Consider the following 15,274-nt stretch of genomic DNA (forward strand, 5'->3'; position numbering starts at 1 on the left):
ATATTAACTCTCTTATTTCTTATTTTCTAGCCCTCCAGATCGAGACAAACTTCGGTAAAGAGACGAGGCCATCGAAAAAGGTTGCGCCTGGATGAAAGGTTCACGATCACAGCAATCGCGGGCGATGGCCAACCGATTGAACCCAGCCGGACCAAGGAAGCATTTTCTGCTCAATGCGGGGTTCTTGTTAGGGACATGATCCTGATCACCATCCACCAATGGAATAAGCCTAAGAACGAAGAACCTCAAGTGTCTTATGTTAACGATAGATAGAAAGATGATCTTTCGACCGCAGTGAAGGCAAATTTCACCCTACCGGTAGAGGAGGATCCGGATAAGCCAGTTAAAGAGCCATTGATCAAGGATCATGCTCTTAAGAAGATGGCAGATCTTTTCAGGAGGTGGAAGAAAGAGTTGAACACAAACTTTGTTGACAAAGGGAAGACTCCAGAATTCACCGTCCGATTTGACAAGATAAGAGATCACTGGCCCGCATTTGTGGCCTACAACACATCAGACAAGAGTAAAAAGATGTCAGCGACAAACAAGTTAAATGCTGCAAAGAAGGAGCATCACCATCACTTGGGTCAGGTGGCTACCTCATAGCCCGGTCGTTGTGGGACAAGACTGAGAATGACCTGCTTGATAAAGGGGTCGAACTAGAGACATTGAACGGGCCAGACCATTCAAGGACTTGGTTCTTCGGGGTTGGGGGAACCTTGGACCCTGAAACAGGGAAGTGCGTTTGGACGGAGGAGCAACTTGAAATACCCGTCAAGAAGCTTTAAAAGTACATCGCCGCAACGCAGCAAGGGACGTTCGTTCCTGACTGAGAGAACGATGTGCTCACAGAGGCCCTCGGGAAGCCCATCCGGCATGATGCCGCGTACATGCTGGTTCTATTGAACATGCACGTACATAACCTTGATCAGAGCACGTACTCAATTAATCTTTGTGGCTGTAAAAGCAAAGTATATCTCATTAGAGGTGCACGTACACAACCTTGACCGGACATGCACTTGATTAATTTTTGGGCTGGAAACATGGTGGAAAGAGAAGAGGCCAAGGAGGAGACGGCATGACATGGGGACATGGAGAGGAGAAAGATCGCTCTATAGGGAGAGATAGATTGTTTAATACCTTCTGGACTCTTGAGAAAAAAAACATATTTGATTCCATTTGGACTCTTGCAAAGATCACGGTGCAAGAATACATCTCGGCTATTGATGTTTTAATCCAACGGTAAATAACTGTTTAGATATGAGGATTAACGTGGCGCCTCGTATGGTGCATCCAATTAGTTAATATAAGAAAGGTAAGATGGTCCTGATTTGAAGACCCTTGACGCCCCTCCAGTCATGCTTCTCTATCAAGTTTTGTGTGCAAGAATCATTATGTACGTGAAATGAACTGAAAAGATACCACAACAGTCGGTTCCCTATGCTCAAAAGTCATCAACCCTCCTTGTGCATAGTTCTGTGTATAGCGAAAGTTTTTTTATCTATTCGATCGGGTATGGGAGGAAGTACGAGCTGGTTTTCCCAGCCACGTCATACATGTGGGGTTAGATCCCGTGCGTGCTTTCAATGGCGGTGACGTTTCGATCTAGCAATGACAGAGGTTGCTAGAGGCGCGGATGGGAAGAGGCAAACTAGATCCAGTGGGCTGCTGGAGAGGGACCGGATCCGGGGCAGCGCAAGGCGGGAGTATGGGGTTTGTCTTCGCGGCCAAGGAAGAGAGCTCCTGGTCGTCCATGGCGGGGACCCGCACGAGCATGGCCATGGAAGGGTGAGTCAAACCAGAGGGAGAGAGGAAAAAGAGAAATGAGGGAGAGAGGAAGGAGATGGAGGGAGTAGCGGGGCTGGTTGCCGATGGTGAGGCGCTCTGGCGTGGTACCATGGAACCGCGGGGGAAGACCGGCGAGCACCTGGATGACGGCGGCGCGAGGCGGCGGCCTCCTTGGGTTCCATGGAGGAGGAATGGCGCATGGGCAGGAGCGACATGGGAGAGCCTAGGAAGAGCGGGGGAGAGGTACGGGAGAGAGGAGGAATTCGGGGGTGGAGATGGGGATTTCATGGAAGTTAAAGAAGTCTGTAATTAGTAGCAGGGCAGGGTATATACCATCACTACTATGGCCCGTCTGGGGGGTACCGTGGGGACCGCATTGTAGTAGTGCGGGTTCATACCCCGCGCTACTACTATGGCCCGTCCCGGGAGGCATGGTGTGTACCACTTAGTAGCAGTGCATGGTTTATATCCGCGCTACTACTATCAATTTAGCAGCAGCGCGTGGCAGGTACCCGCACTACTACCAAGTGGTTACCAATAGGGTTTTTCCTAGTAGTGTATTGAGATTTGAAACAATTTTAAGGAACTGCTAATTGTCAAGTTAAATCTTTACTGCTATATATAATAGTCCAATCGTTCTTGACTGTTATCGCATATATAAGACAATATTGTTGGCACAGCCCAAGGAGGAAGAAGACACAACACAAGTCTGGAGGTTGAAGAAGATACGCACAGAGTCTCTTGGCACACACAACTTTGCCTTTTCTCTATTTCTTCTCACACTTGATGCAACCGGTTACGTGGCTTAAATAGCCCGACTCACTTTGCTATCACACACAGCCACTAACCCACTACCTGCATGCACCCACACGTACACCTATTCGTGGGCAGGCCACTAACGGCCTGATCCACATCACTGGTAGCTGACCATACAACTCGGCCAACGCCCGATGCATGCATCCTTATCTCATCTAACTGCTTCGGCCGCACACGCATGATTCTGAATCTTGAGTCATTCCTAAGTCTGTACCACATTAGGAGCTTGCCCACAACGGCACACGTTGACGCAGGCCTCAAATAACTGCATCCGCTTCTAGCTCCAACGCTCATCTACCACACGACTCAGCCGCTGCGACTCTACGGAGCTTTACGTCTGCTGCTAACACATTTATGCAGACTACACGTACGTGCTTGGTACTCAGCTAATGCTAACTCAACTACATGCATGAACGAACTAATGCGATGAAATAAACATGATGAATACCTAGACAACAAGGTTTACTCTATCACATATCTCTTCACACAGAATTTATCAGTAATCTCCAAAAATTATTTGGGTAGTATAAGACCAACATTAAAGTTGACTTGTACAAAATTAGAGAGGTTTTACACAGCTGAATACCTTGATGACAATCTGCTTCTTTTGCTCTTCCACGACATCAAAGACAATCTGTAGAAGAGTACCAGCTAGGTTCCTGCCTTGGAGCAAATAAAGATGATTTCATGAATACCAAGCATTGTAAATTACCTTTCAAAAAGGTATTCCCTCTGATTCATTTTTTTAGAAAAGGAGGATGACCCCGGCCTCTGCATCTAGGCGATGCACACGGTTACTTTATTAATTATTCTCACAAGACCTTACAAAGACATACAACAGCAAGACTAAAGCCACTGTTTAAGCAACAACTGTCGCTACACCTATCCAATTGATGAAGGGGCGCAGATAGTCTGGGCCTAATACCAAACAGACGTCGCAGCCAAACCTAAACATCTAAGACCTGAGGTCCCAACCAGGACGCCTGCCGGGTATGGAGCACCTACCAGTCCGGCGCACTCCTCAACCAGGACGTCTGCCGGGTATGAGGCCACCACAGCCACCTACCACCAATCCATCTTCAGAGTTGTACTATTGCATGAACCGTGCCAGATCTCTTTGCCATCGATGCCACCACGGCGCCCGACAGCGTCGTCCTCCTGCACGAGTCCATCCTCCCACAGCGAACTCCAAATCTGCACTGCGCCACGCCGTCAAGATACGTCGCCATCAGTGTGTAGGATCAATCACCGCTCCACCAAAGAATCCGTCCTCTGGTCACTCGATCACGTGTGTACCTCAAGAATGACGCCCCCAAGGGAGGAACGACACCAGAGTGTCGCCGTCATCCGATCATCCGATATAGGGTTTCCCCCGGAGGTAGCAGAGAGTGGCCTTGAACTTCTCCGCGGCGATGCCTTCAAGAAGGAAACGACGCAGATAGCGCCGCCACCGCCGGCCTTGGCAGACGCCGAAGGCAAGTTTTCACCCAGATCAGTCCGAAGGGATCCAACTCTCGTGCACATGCCGCCGTCACCACCAGCGCCACGAGGCAGAACCCTGGAGCACCGGCCGATCAGCGAGCCGCCGGCACCACCGCATCCAGATCGCCGGCCACGCCGGGCCGCCGCCATCCCCCGTGCCATCCGGGTCAGAGACGAAGCCGCCGACCACGCACAGGGACCACCGCCGCCTGCACACGCCAGAGCGCCGCCGAGAGCCCAGCGCCCGCCACCGCTTGCCGAGGGCCGCCGCCGCGCGCCCCGAGCAGACTCCCACGCACACCAGGGGAAATCGCGAGCGTGAGCCCTGCCGTCTCCCCCAAGCCCGCACCGGCGCTTCCCGCCTCCAGTGCGCTGCCAACAACCGCCGCGTTCCGCCCGCGCCAGATCCAGCGAGCCGTGGGAGAAGAGATCCCGCCGCCGCCGACGCCGACCGCGCTTAGCCCGGCGGCGCGTGCCGGCAGCGGCGAGGAGGAGAGGTCGGGGGAGGGACGAGGATGCGGCGGCGCTAGGGTTCCCCCGGTCGCCGCGCAGGGGTGACACAGGAGGAGTCCATTCCCTCTGATCCATAGTAAGTGTCGTGGTTTTTGTTCAAATGTGAACTAAAATCACGGCACTTATTATGGATTAGAGGGAGTACTACACTTCTAAGACCTGAGAAGGTATAGAGCAGAGAAAAGTACAACTAAAACATATATTGTACACCACCTATCAGGATATAAGTATTGACTGGATGTTTATTTGAAACATGTGTTCACTGTACATTGTGGCAAAAAACCATGCGTGTACGCTTCAATTCTGAGATGATTAGCTTTAATTTTCATTACTAGTCATTGTGTAAGTCTCAGCAAGTTTATCATCCACTACTGTAATAACTACAATACGTCCAAATATCTTCTCCATTACTAAATACTAGTCATGGACCCATGCGCCTGCACGGGCAAGTTATGTGTTTTAATCACTACATACTAAATTTATCTTTTATGTTTATTAAACACACAAAATATAGAAATTCATATTGGTGGCCCTTATGATTATAGAAGTAAAATATTACTACTAAAATATTGGATGGTTTACATTGATTTTTAGAGGTAGAATATAAACTTATCTATTAGTGCCCCATCTAATTGGTGGTAGCTGTTGGGCCATTGAAACCAAAAGAGTCTTCAAACATAAGGGATGGTGAGTGTGCCATTCATGTTAATTTAGTGCTACTAAACATACGCATTGAAAGAGAAATGTTAGATGTAAGTGCGAATAAAAAAATTGCAGCCATCTTCTATATTTTGAAACTGAAATAATTATTTAGTAACACTAATATTCTTGAATAATTATTTAGTAACACTAATACTTCTTGAATAAGTAGTTTGACCATAGTTTGACCAGATTTAACAAAAATTCAAAAAAACTGAAATTTGAGCATAAGTTTTTTTCCTTTTAGAATTTGAGGATTCTAAAAATTTGCAAACAGGCCATAGGCCGTCAAAATCGGATGCGGATTTTCGTGCTGAAAATTTTGATATATTATACGTTTTTTCTGACATCGTATGCAAAAAGTTATAGCCGTTTTACGTTTTCCCTGCACTTTTTGCAAACCAAATTTAAGTTTTTAAATTTTCCTGACTAGTAGATGTGGTAACATAACTACATCTCGAAGGATTTCAACTTTTGAAGTTTTTATCATTTTCTTTTGCTTTTTACAAAACTGAAAAGGCGATACATGGGGGGGGGTAGGATTTGAAAATTGCACCATTAGTACCGGTTCGTGGCACGAACCGGTACTAAAGTTCTCAACCCCGGCATTACTCCCGGTACTAATGGGCATCGCACCTTTTAGTACCGGTTCGTGTCTCAAACCGGGACTAAAGGTCCCATTTGAACCGGGAGTAATGCCTTTCCGACGCCCTCGCCGCTCGAACCGGGACTAATGTAACGAAATCGGGATTAATGCCTTTTCTGGCCTGAACCTTTGCCCCCTTTTCTACTAGTGAGGCTGTCAGAAATAAATTCATGAAGCATAGCTCCTTGGTTTCACTTTGACCTGCAAGTTGTACACGCGGAGGGCTGAAAAGAAACCCTTCTGGATTGCAAGACTGACTCATCCACAAATTCTACTACCAATTCATATGAACTTAGAGTTGCAAAGAATTATATAATATATGATTATGATAGAAACTGACATCATTATTTTTGCCACTAAAACCCGAACTTGCACCCTAAATTTACAACGCCTGAAGTACCCCATATGATATGCAAATTATATGTGCGATAACCTAAACCTAAAGATCACATGGTTGTATAATTAGCTAGAAACTAGCCATGAACCCGTCCCACTGCACGAGCTAGTTATTTTGGAAAACGTATGAAAAATAGAAGTATTGATAACATTTATGCAATGCTAAATTTCTTACGGATTTGAAACTGGAAAAAGTTAGAAATTCACCTATGACATATTAGTATTGAACGTGCAACATTCGGTTTCTTGCTTGGGAAGTATAATTAAATCTTGTCATGAGGCATGGATGGAACCAATCTAGTTGCCTTAAAAAAGGGAAAATAGATTGGCTACATCCATGCTAGAATTTTGATAATGGAGAATTTCACGTGGATCAAGTCCTGGGGAAAACAAATAAATTTTTATTTGACCAACTTATATATATATACTTAATTCATCGAACTATATATAAATAAAATAACTTCATAGATGCACTAAATCACCAATTTAAACTCCTCCCAATAAAACTGAAAATTAGTTATTTGCATTTAGCCAACATACTATTATGGAATTCGTATGTGCTTGCCCTCTTCGATGGGATGTGGGGTATTAAGTTTTTGACTTGGTATGTATGTTGACAACATCAAGATGGAGCACCATATATCTCAATCGACCATACTTGACTTCATAGGAACGTTGAAATTAATAAAAGTAAAATAGCAGAACAATAATTTGAATATATTAGATGACATGATTTTTGGACATATGTGTGTATCTTATATTTTTTTTGCTACACCAATGTGCGTAAATACTAAAAATCTCAGAAGAGAGAGACTGAGAGACTGATAGACTGATAGACAGACAGAGAAAAGCTAGACTTGCCGAGTCATAAACAGAAATTACCTTTAATTAATTTTTACATATAGGTATTCATATATGGCATCTTCCATGTATAACAACAATACTAACATCCCAGCCGGATAGTAGTAGCTTCCAAATCCCAGTAGTCAAATGGTAGAAGAACATCAAATGTAGTCAAACTATTCTAGAATGTACGTAGCTTACATCTTCGACTCCCAACATGCATTTTGTTGCTCAGACTGTGAAATACGATAAAGAACGATTAATGAGAGGTGGTAAGAATTTTTTAAAGTCATATGGTATCTAATTAAAGAGCTTCAATATGAAGTGTTGAATAGGCCATGAGTGACCACAAATAAATATCTAGAGGTCGGTTAATATGTGGAGAGATTTACATTCTTAAAATATTTTCTTACCCCTTCCGTTGGAGTACAACATGCTACACTATTTAGCATATGTGCAGAGGTAGCAAGTGTACATATACAATAAAAGTTAATCTGAGCTACAAAATATTGATCTCAAACACAAATTCAGAAGTTAGAGCGTACACAACGTACATGATTCACTTTAAATCAATTAAATTAACTCCTTAGTCAAGGAATCAGATACGTCAAGTATGACGGAGAGAAAGAAAAGATGTGATGGATGTTGCTACTATCGTGGGTACATGCATACAGATTGGACTTAAGCATGAGGCCTGCAGGTAATCCGCTGGTCTCTAATTTCTTGTGGAACTACAGTGAAAATTTGTACCACTTGAGGGGAGGATGAATGGCCTGGAGTGTCAACCACACCAAGCACGTGGACGATGATGCCCAGGGGCAGTATCATCACAGCACAAACTGGTTATGACCACCTAATGAAGTATCGTTATGGATATAAGATTATTGTACATTTGATTTATCTACCCTATTGAACTTGACGGAAGCAGATCTTGTGGTGGAACAACAGTCCGGGACTCCAAGTTGCGTCCATGGCCATGATGTATAGAGCGCTGGGCCACCTGTGGTATTGCTTCCTAGGCCTGGGGTATTGCTTCCTAGGCCTGGGGCATCGTCCAAAGTTGCAGAACGGGTCAGTGCAAGCTGATGAGACAATCAATCGATGGTGTGTTCTTACCAATCAGACAGTTCTTGCATAAATAGTAGACACATGGGAGAGGCCAAAGGCAACGGAGCAGACGCTTCTCCGCCCTTGCCTTGATATTGCAGGAATCAATCGGAGGAGGATCCGGGAGGTGTGATTTTTCTGCCGATCGAACTCGCTGCAATAGTTATAAAATAACAGTACAGACCATGGGTATAGAAATACATAGTCATGAGGCATGTATGTAATACATGATTCCATGTTTCATCCATAAACAGCAACGGAGATAAACGTGTGCATCTATTGAGAAGGTGGAAGTACCTGTTAATAGAGATGGATGATGGTTGATGGGTAGCTGTCACTATGACTCTCCGGCAATATGGCATCGACCCTAGCAGCAGCCACGGTGGAAGTATGTACCGCTTGTCTTCTGCATCCAGAATTCCAGATAATCTTTGCCATCCTCTTGTACGTCTAGAACCTTCAGCAGATATGTTGACGGTAAAAGCTGGAGAAAATTTCGATTCTAGATCTCGATGCCCCTTCAAGGAATCTGTAGTCTGGCACCTTCGCACTTAGTCACACACGGAGCGGCAGCAAACGGCGGTGTATGCCTCACGGTGATGCATAATAACCGGAACTGGTAGCCACTCCTGGCGCAGCAAGTCATGCTACCTTCCTCGAGCGTGCGGCGGCAGGATTAGGGAGATGTTTTTTTCCTAAAATAAGTGCACGTGGGGTTACAACCTAGGACTCTTAAGGTACCTCATCCGACGGATCTAGATAATTAACGTCAAGATTAAACGGACAATTTGTTTAGTTTATTAGGATTAACGTGGAGTCTGGGATGGTGCTTTCAATATATATATAGAAGACTAGGCCCGTAAGGGTTCCATTTTTCTGGTTTTTCTGGAATTTTTTTTACCACTCTTGTTAATTTGACGCGTGTGACTGGGCTATTCCTGTACGTGAGCTTTTTTTTACTAGGGAAGCGTTTTGCACGTTCTGGTCATCTCTGCCGCTTTGACTGGGCTTTCCGGTTTCATCTGTTCGCTTCTTGTTCCTTCCACGATCGCCACGGTGCGCAGTTGCCGCTTTTGCCGGATATGCTAGATCGATCCGGCTGTCTCTCGAGGAAAAAAGATCTGGTTGCCTCTCCCCTATATATGGTCCTTGCAATCTCTTTTTGTCGCCAAACAGACAACGCTCCCCACCGCCGCCTCCTGCTGCCGCAACCCCTTCCCCGCCCACCTCCCCTCTCTACGCCTCTCCTCCACCCACGCTCGGTCACAGGGAGTGGTGGCGGAACTCGGGTCGCAGCGGCATGCCGTCCCCATCGATGTCCTTGCCTCGAGGTTGCAGCAGCCGCGTCGACCTTATGCCTACCGTCGGCATCCGCCGTCTCTAGCCCATGTCGTCCATGTCACCTCGGCCTGGTCAGCGCCGAAGCCCTCACAAGGAGTCGCTCAAGCTTCCTGTAGATCCGCGACGTTATCTGTACGATGGTGAGTACACGATGGCTGTCTTCTCCTTGCTATTTTGGCTGTGAGCCCTGTTGTCCTGTCACTACCAGAATCGCCCCCTATGCCGATTGCCGACGGCCCTGGCTCCTGCTAGGTTGTGCGCGTGCACGGCTTATGTGCTGCTGCATGTGTGGTGCGTGGGGCTGTGGGCTTGATGCATGTGTGTATTAGCTAGATGATGATCTCATACTGGATGATGTTATCTATTTTTGTTTTTGTTTTTTGAGAAGGAGGTTGAACTGGTGTTATCCAATTGATACATCTTCCTTCTTAGTTAAGATTTCCTTATTGTTTTGAACGCAGTGACACTTCTAGCAATAGTGGTCTGATTAACCTGTATCACTGGTTCACCGTTGTCACTTGTCCATGTCCTTTATAGACCACCAAGGTGGATGTAGGTATTTCTTAGTAGCTTTAGTATGCCTCTTTGTTTCTTATCAGAAGCAAAGTCACTACAATGATGCATAATTCCTGAGAACTAGAACTAAAAGTGAATTTAATTATTCAGGAGCCACTACATTGTTCTATAAGTCATGGGATGTTGCAATTTATTGTAGCTAATTGCTGTATGATAGTACACGCCAGTGATAATGAGGACATAGATTATCCTTTTCAGAGAAAGGTCAAACGATGGGAAAGGCCATTGGTTTGGGTTATCCAATCTAAACCAATTCTGATTATCTAATTTTGATTATGTTGCTTGGTTACATTAGAAAATGGCTCAAGTTGACATGTGTATTTTGGGGGACCTCCATAACTAGAGAGGTGGTTTATAACTTAAGGCAGTCATCCGACCACACTATAGTCAGCACCCCACTAGGTAAACAGCAGGTGAGTTGGCCTTGTTTGTTGTTTCTGCTTCCATTTTGTTCGCTAGAATAGATAGAACAACGTAGAGACTGATTTAGCTTGAATGTGATCCGGAGTTGAGGTTACTTTTCATGAGGAGATCAGGAGCAGAATTTGCCTCCAGAAATAGAACAATATGGAATTTTGGGGCTGGCAAAAATATGTTAAATCGCCATTGATTACTAGATTGTTTTCCTTTTCTGCGGATCCCTGGATATTGGATTTACAGTTGCAATTCCATGAAAAAACTGGATATTGGATTGACAATTATCACATGACCTAGGCAAACAGAAACTGTAATGTTTGCTGCTGTTTGCTTCTAGGTTCTTGTAACTCTCCTTTCGTGAATTTAGAAATTCTGGTAAAAGAGGTATTATTAGTTGGCATAATTATTAATGGTTTGTTTATGTTGTAGTGCCCCTCTTTGGTGTAGAGGAACTCTAACAATCGGTATCAGTTTTTGGGGGAAGGTTGATGCTATTAGAAATACAGAAATTAAAAGCTTTCAGACCATACGAAGCTAAGGTATGATTTTTTTAGATGGTATTTTCTTCTTTATTTCTTTCTTTTTAGCTTCCTTCTGCCGGGTACTTATGAATCATTATGATGTTTATTAGTTTTATTATGGTGGAAGAGCGGCTCTATTAGAAATACGGAACTTAAATGTTTTCAGACCATATGGATGTGAGGTATGATCTTTCTAGCAAATCTGAAATGATGCTATTTTCTTCTTTCTATCCTTTAATAAGGCCTATAAATTATTCAAAAGAGTTTTCATCAAAAAAGTTATTCAAAAGAGGTTTGGCGTGGTAACATATTTTTATTTTAACCTTCTTGAGTTTTTAAGTTGAGAACAGATGCTTACATTTCATTTGGAGAAAAAGAGACGAGAAAATCGTAGATGAGCTTTGTCGAAGCATTACTGTCAAGATAATTTGTAGCAACATGCTAATGGTTGAACATATAAATATATTTTAAGTAAAGTTTTAACTCGATTTACATTGAGTTATACATTAAGTATAGTAGCAATAATGCCAGTTGACCCAAAGAGACACGCTACTGGGTTTAACCTATCAAATGGAGGGTCAGCGGACAAACGCCAAAGCAGAATGTTACACATGACTGCCCTTCATACGCATATCTGAAATTTGAGTAATTATAGGCCATTATATTGATTGTTGGAAATGTTACAACCTACAAAGGCATCAACCCCTTGCCCAAAAGGAGGGAGTAGCAACTACGTTTTGTCTCTAATGCATGTTTGGCTGAAATTCCAAATTCCCCCTCCTATTTTTTGCAGAGCTCTCACAAATCAGACAACCTACGAAATGGCCAGAAGGGAGGGGATATTCTACTTAAACTATGTGATATCAACAGCGACTCGGGCTTCAGTTTGCTTAGTCTTTATGATTTATCACTGCCATATTGTTAAACTTGGTACTGAAACACTGGAGTTATACAGTGTACTGCTTGCTGGGGAATTCTGGACAATTCATCCTGACTGCTCACCCTTCTGAGTGAATGTGAATTCTAGCTATGATTATTTATCTCTGTGTATATTTTTCCTCTTCTCCTTTTCCAGCAAAGTACACATATCAACAATGAACACTAGATCTGCGTATATTATAGATATGTGAAGTAAGCAGTAGACTGGATCTGCAGATTTGAACTAGAAGCCCTAAGCAGCGATGAGTATATGTATACACCTGTGTGTCCCTGTTGATGTATCTTACCTTGACAGAGGAGGAAAGGGCTGACGGCCATCTTTGTGAGGTTCAGAGAAGATATCGACGAAGCAGAGCACACAACATCCCATGTCTAACCGCGGGCATGGCTGGCATGGTGTGATAAAAGGGGGATTAGGCAGAAGGACATGTAGCAGTTGGGTGAGTAGGTAGAGTCAATCGACGTGACCAACCTGCACGAAATGAATGGCGAGAATGGTGAAACTTCATCGGGACTTGCCGCGCCTAGCTCTGGGCGGCGCCACTTCCCAATCGTCAGCATATCGGAGCTTCCGCCACCAGCCCACCACCATGCCCTACCCCGCCGCTTCCTCTTCTCTGCCTCTGGCGGCCTTGGCACCTCGCTTCCTCCTACTCCTCCGAGCTCTCTCGCCCGCTGGCTTCTCCCTCTCCAAGCCACCCCCTGCCTCTAAGGGGAACGGGAATCACGTACCTTGCTGAGGCGTTCTCCAACCCACCCTCTGCCTCAAGGGGAATAGGAATCACGCACCTCATCGAGGTGTGCTCACAGGCGAGGAGCGCTCGATTCCTGCTGCCGGCTGAGAGGAGATGGAGGAGGCACGCCGAGGAGCGGTGTCGAGCAGGCAACACGAGAACGAATGAGCTAGGAGATGTGAAAACGGTGGAGGTGGGGAATGAGCAGGGAGATTCGAGAAGCTACAGCGAGAGTGGTTCTCAGTCGGTCAGTCCAAGCCAGGTGATAGATCGATGGACGGCAAGGATTGCGTCGCGCAATAGCATTGATCTTCTTTTATTCAAGTATGAGCAACAGAAGTTGCTGCAAATATCCTTGACTCAAAGCGGTTGTAATAATGGAAAAGAACCTGATGGCATCTATTTGCTACTACCCACTACTAGTACATGGTACGTGCAAAGCACGTAGAAAAGATACTATTATGAATTTTGTCAAAATTATTTGTGCAACAGATCGGCTTATAATCTCATGATTATTAGATGCTTCTTACTAACACGATCACATAATATTATGCTTTGATAACTATACTGCACTATCTGCATCTATACCATAATGGAATACCACCCTATCCGGTGTGTCTTGTCTTTCTAGAACTCTCCTGACAGTCCTATTCTTCCCACCCTATCCGGTGTGTTCTCTAGTCCTCTAGTACCTTCTCCGTGTGCGCCAGTACGTGCTGGTCCTGGGGAGCAGTCCAGTAGACTGGGAACACAGGGTACTGTAGATTTAGTGTAGCTGCGAATCCCCGCAACTTCAGCCGTCCGATGGAGTCTAATCAACGGCCAGCTTGCAGCAGCTCACAGATTTGCTACTTGTCCACCGTCCGATGCATTATATCTAACGGCTAATACTCAAACTTATTCGTGTACTATATAGGAGTATAGATATTTTCGTATTTGTCTTGTATCAACTAGACGTATTCCATTTTGCTACAAATCAAGTCCTCGAGTGAATTACGAAATTTTCCAAAAAATTAAGTAGTTTATCAATCTATATGGCGCAGCGTGTCGCCGCGCACTACACGCTAGTATATATATAAGACTAGAAGAACGCCTGTGCGTTGCAACGGGGCCATATTAAGTTTAAGAGTTCAATATTAATCATCTTAATAATACATTTAATATTCTCATACATATCAAGTGACACTGGCGACTTTTTTGTCAATTTAGCAACGGCCTCAGTTGCAACGGGCTCTTTATACATATCAGACAACTCGCTACTACTTAAACTACAACTATGACTACCAATATTTTTTTGTCAATTTAGCTCAGCAATAGTGCCTGGCTTAATAGACTGCTTTGCATTCACCCCCTCAGAAGACAGAGAGAACCAACTCAACATGTCAGAAGATTAACAGAAATTTTATTTGTACGGCATGAACATATAGCAGGAGCACCAACACATAGATCAGCAGAGAGCAGAGCACAGCATGCACACACTCGGGCCATCTATATCATACACACACAGCAACGCACACACGCATCACGCTGGCATACACATACAGAAAAGCAGGCACACACGCATCATGCGCATTGGCCGGTGCGACGCATGCAGAGCAAGTACGTACGCACGGAGAGCAAGCTAGCAAGCACGCACGTGTCCAACCCCGCCGCTGCATGCGCTTGCAGAAGGTGAGGCAGCAAGGGAGACTGCACATTGAAGCTGTCCATGCAAGGCTGGAGGTGCCGGGCCGGCGACGGCGGTGTCGGGACGGCGCTTGATTCGTTCCCGGTGGCGTGGAGCTTGGGGCGGCAACGCGGCGATAGCTAGTGCTCGGGGATGGGGGTTTGGGGCGGGGGCAGTCGACCCGATGGCTGGCGAAGTTAACGGGCTCGGGCGGCTGGAAATTCGGCGGGTGGCGGCGGCACAGCGCGAGGATGGGACAGGCGGAAAACCTAGCGGGCGTTCAACTACCAATACCCACGCCTTTTTTAGGGGAATTGCTTGTGAAAATAACGTGCGACGATGACTTAGCGAGCGGATCCCCTTAAAAAAGACATAGCAAGCAGATTCCCTTAAAACTGGTAGGAATGGATACGATTGATGACGTTGATAAATAGTGGTGAATGTTGGCCTAATTTACTATTATTATACATGGAAACGAATCATCAAGAAAAAGAGGGTGAATAATTTGCGTCAGTATGAAAAGTTCTGATCCGTTCAGTTTTTTTCGTTGTGTGAGAGGGTGAAGTGAAAATAAACCGATGAAGTGGAGGAGGCGACGAAAAAATCTACAACGGTAACCTACGAAAAAGCCGGACGAAAGTGGTGGGACGAAAAAAAACCTGGAAGCGAAATTACCAACTACTTTATTAAAAATAGAGATTGTTGATGACATCTCACATATGTAAACATAAGAACATGGAAGGAGCGTGCCCTACCTGGCAGCACCCTGCTGCCGCTCAGGAGGCGCACC

General features: G+C 45.1%; 1 long non-coding RNA gene across 2 annotated transcripts; it reads right to left on the bottom strand.

Annotated features, from left to right (window-relative positions):
* Positions 1-7,740: 7,740 nt before the first annotated feature.
* On the bottom strand, positions 7,741-13,188 carry LOC125543872. Of its 2 annotated transcripts, XR_007298968.1 has the most exons (5): positions 12,557-13,181; positions 12,372-12,472; positions 8,588-8,985; positions 8,300-8,444; positions 7,741-8,225 (listed from the first exon to the last, which is right to left on the bottom strand). It is a non-coding gene; the product is annotated as an uncharacterized LOC125543872 (long non-coding RNA). The 2 variants fall into 2 exon arrangements; XR_007298957.1 differs by having other exon boundaries at positions 8,087-8,225; positions 8,588-12,472; positions 12,557-13,188.
* Positions 13,189-15,274: the final 2,086 nt, after the last annotated feature.

The sequence above is a fragment of the Triticum urartu genome, chromosome 1 (genome assembly GCF_003073215.2).
Source record: "Triticum urartu cultivar G1812 chromosome 1, Tu2.1, whole genome shotgun sequence".
Taxonomy (NCBI): Eukaryota; Viridiplantae; Streptophyta; class Magnoliopsida; order Poales; family Poaceae; genus Triticum; species Triticum urartu.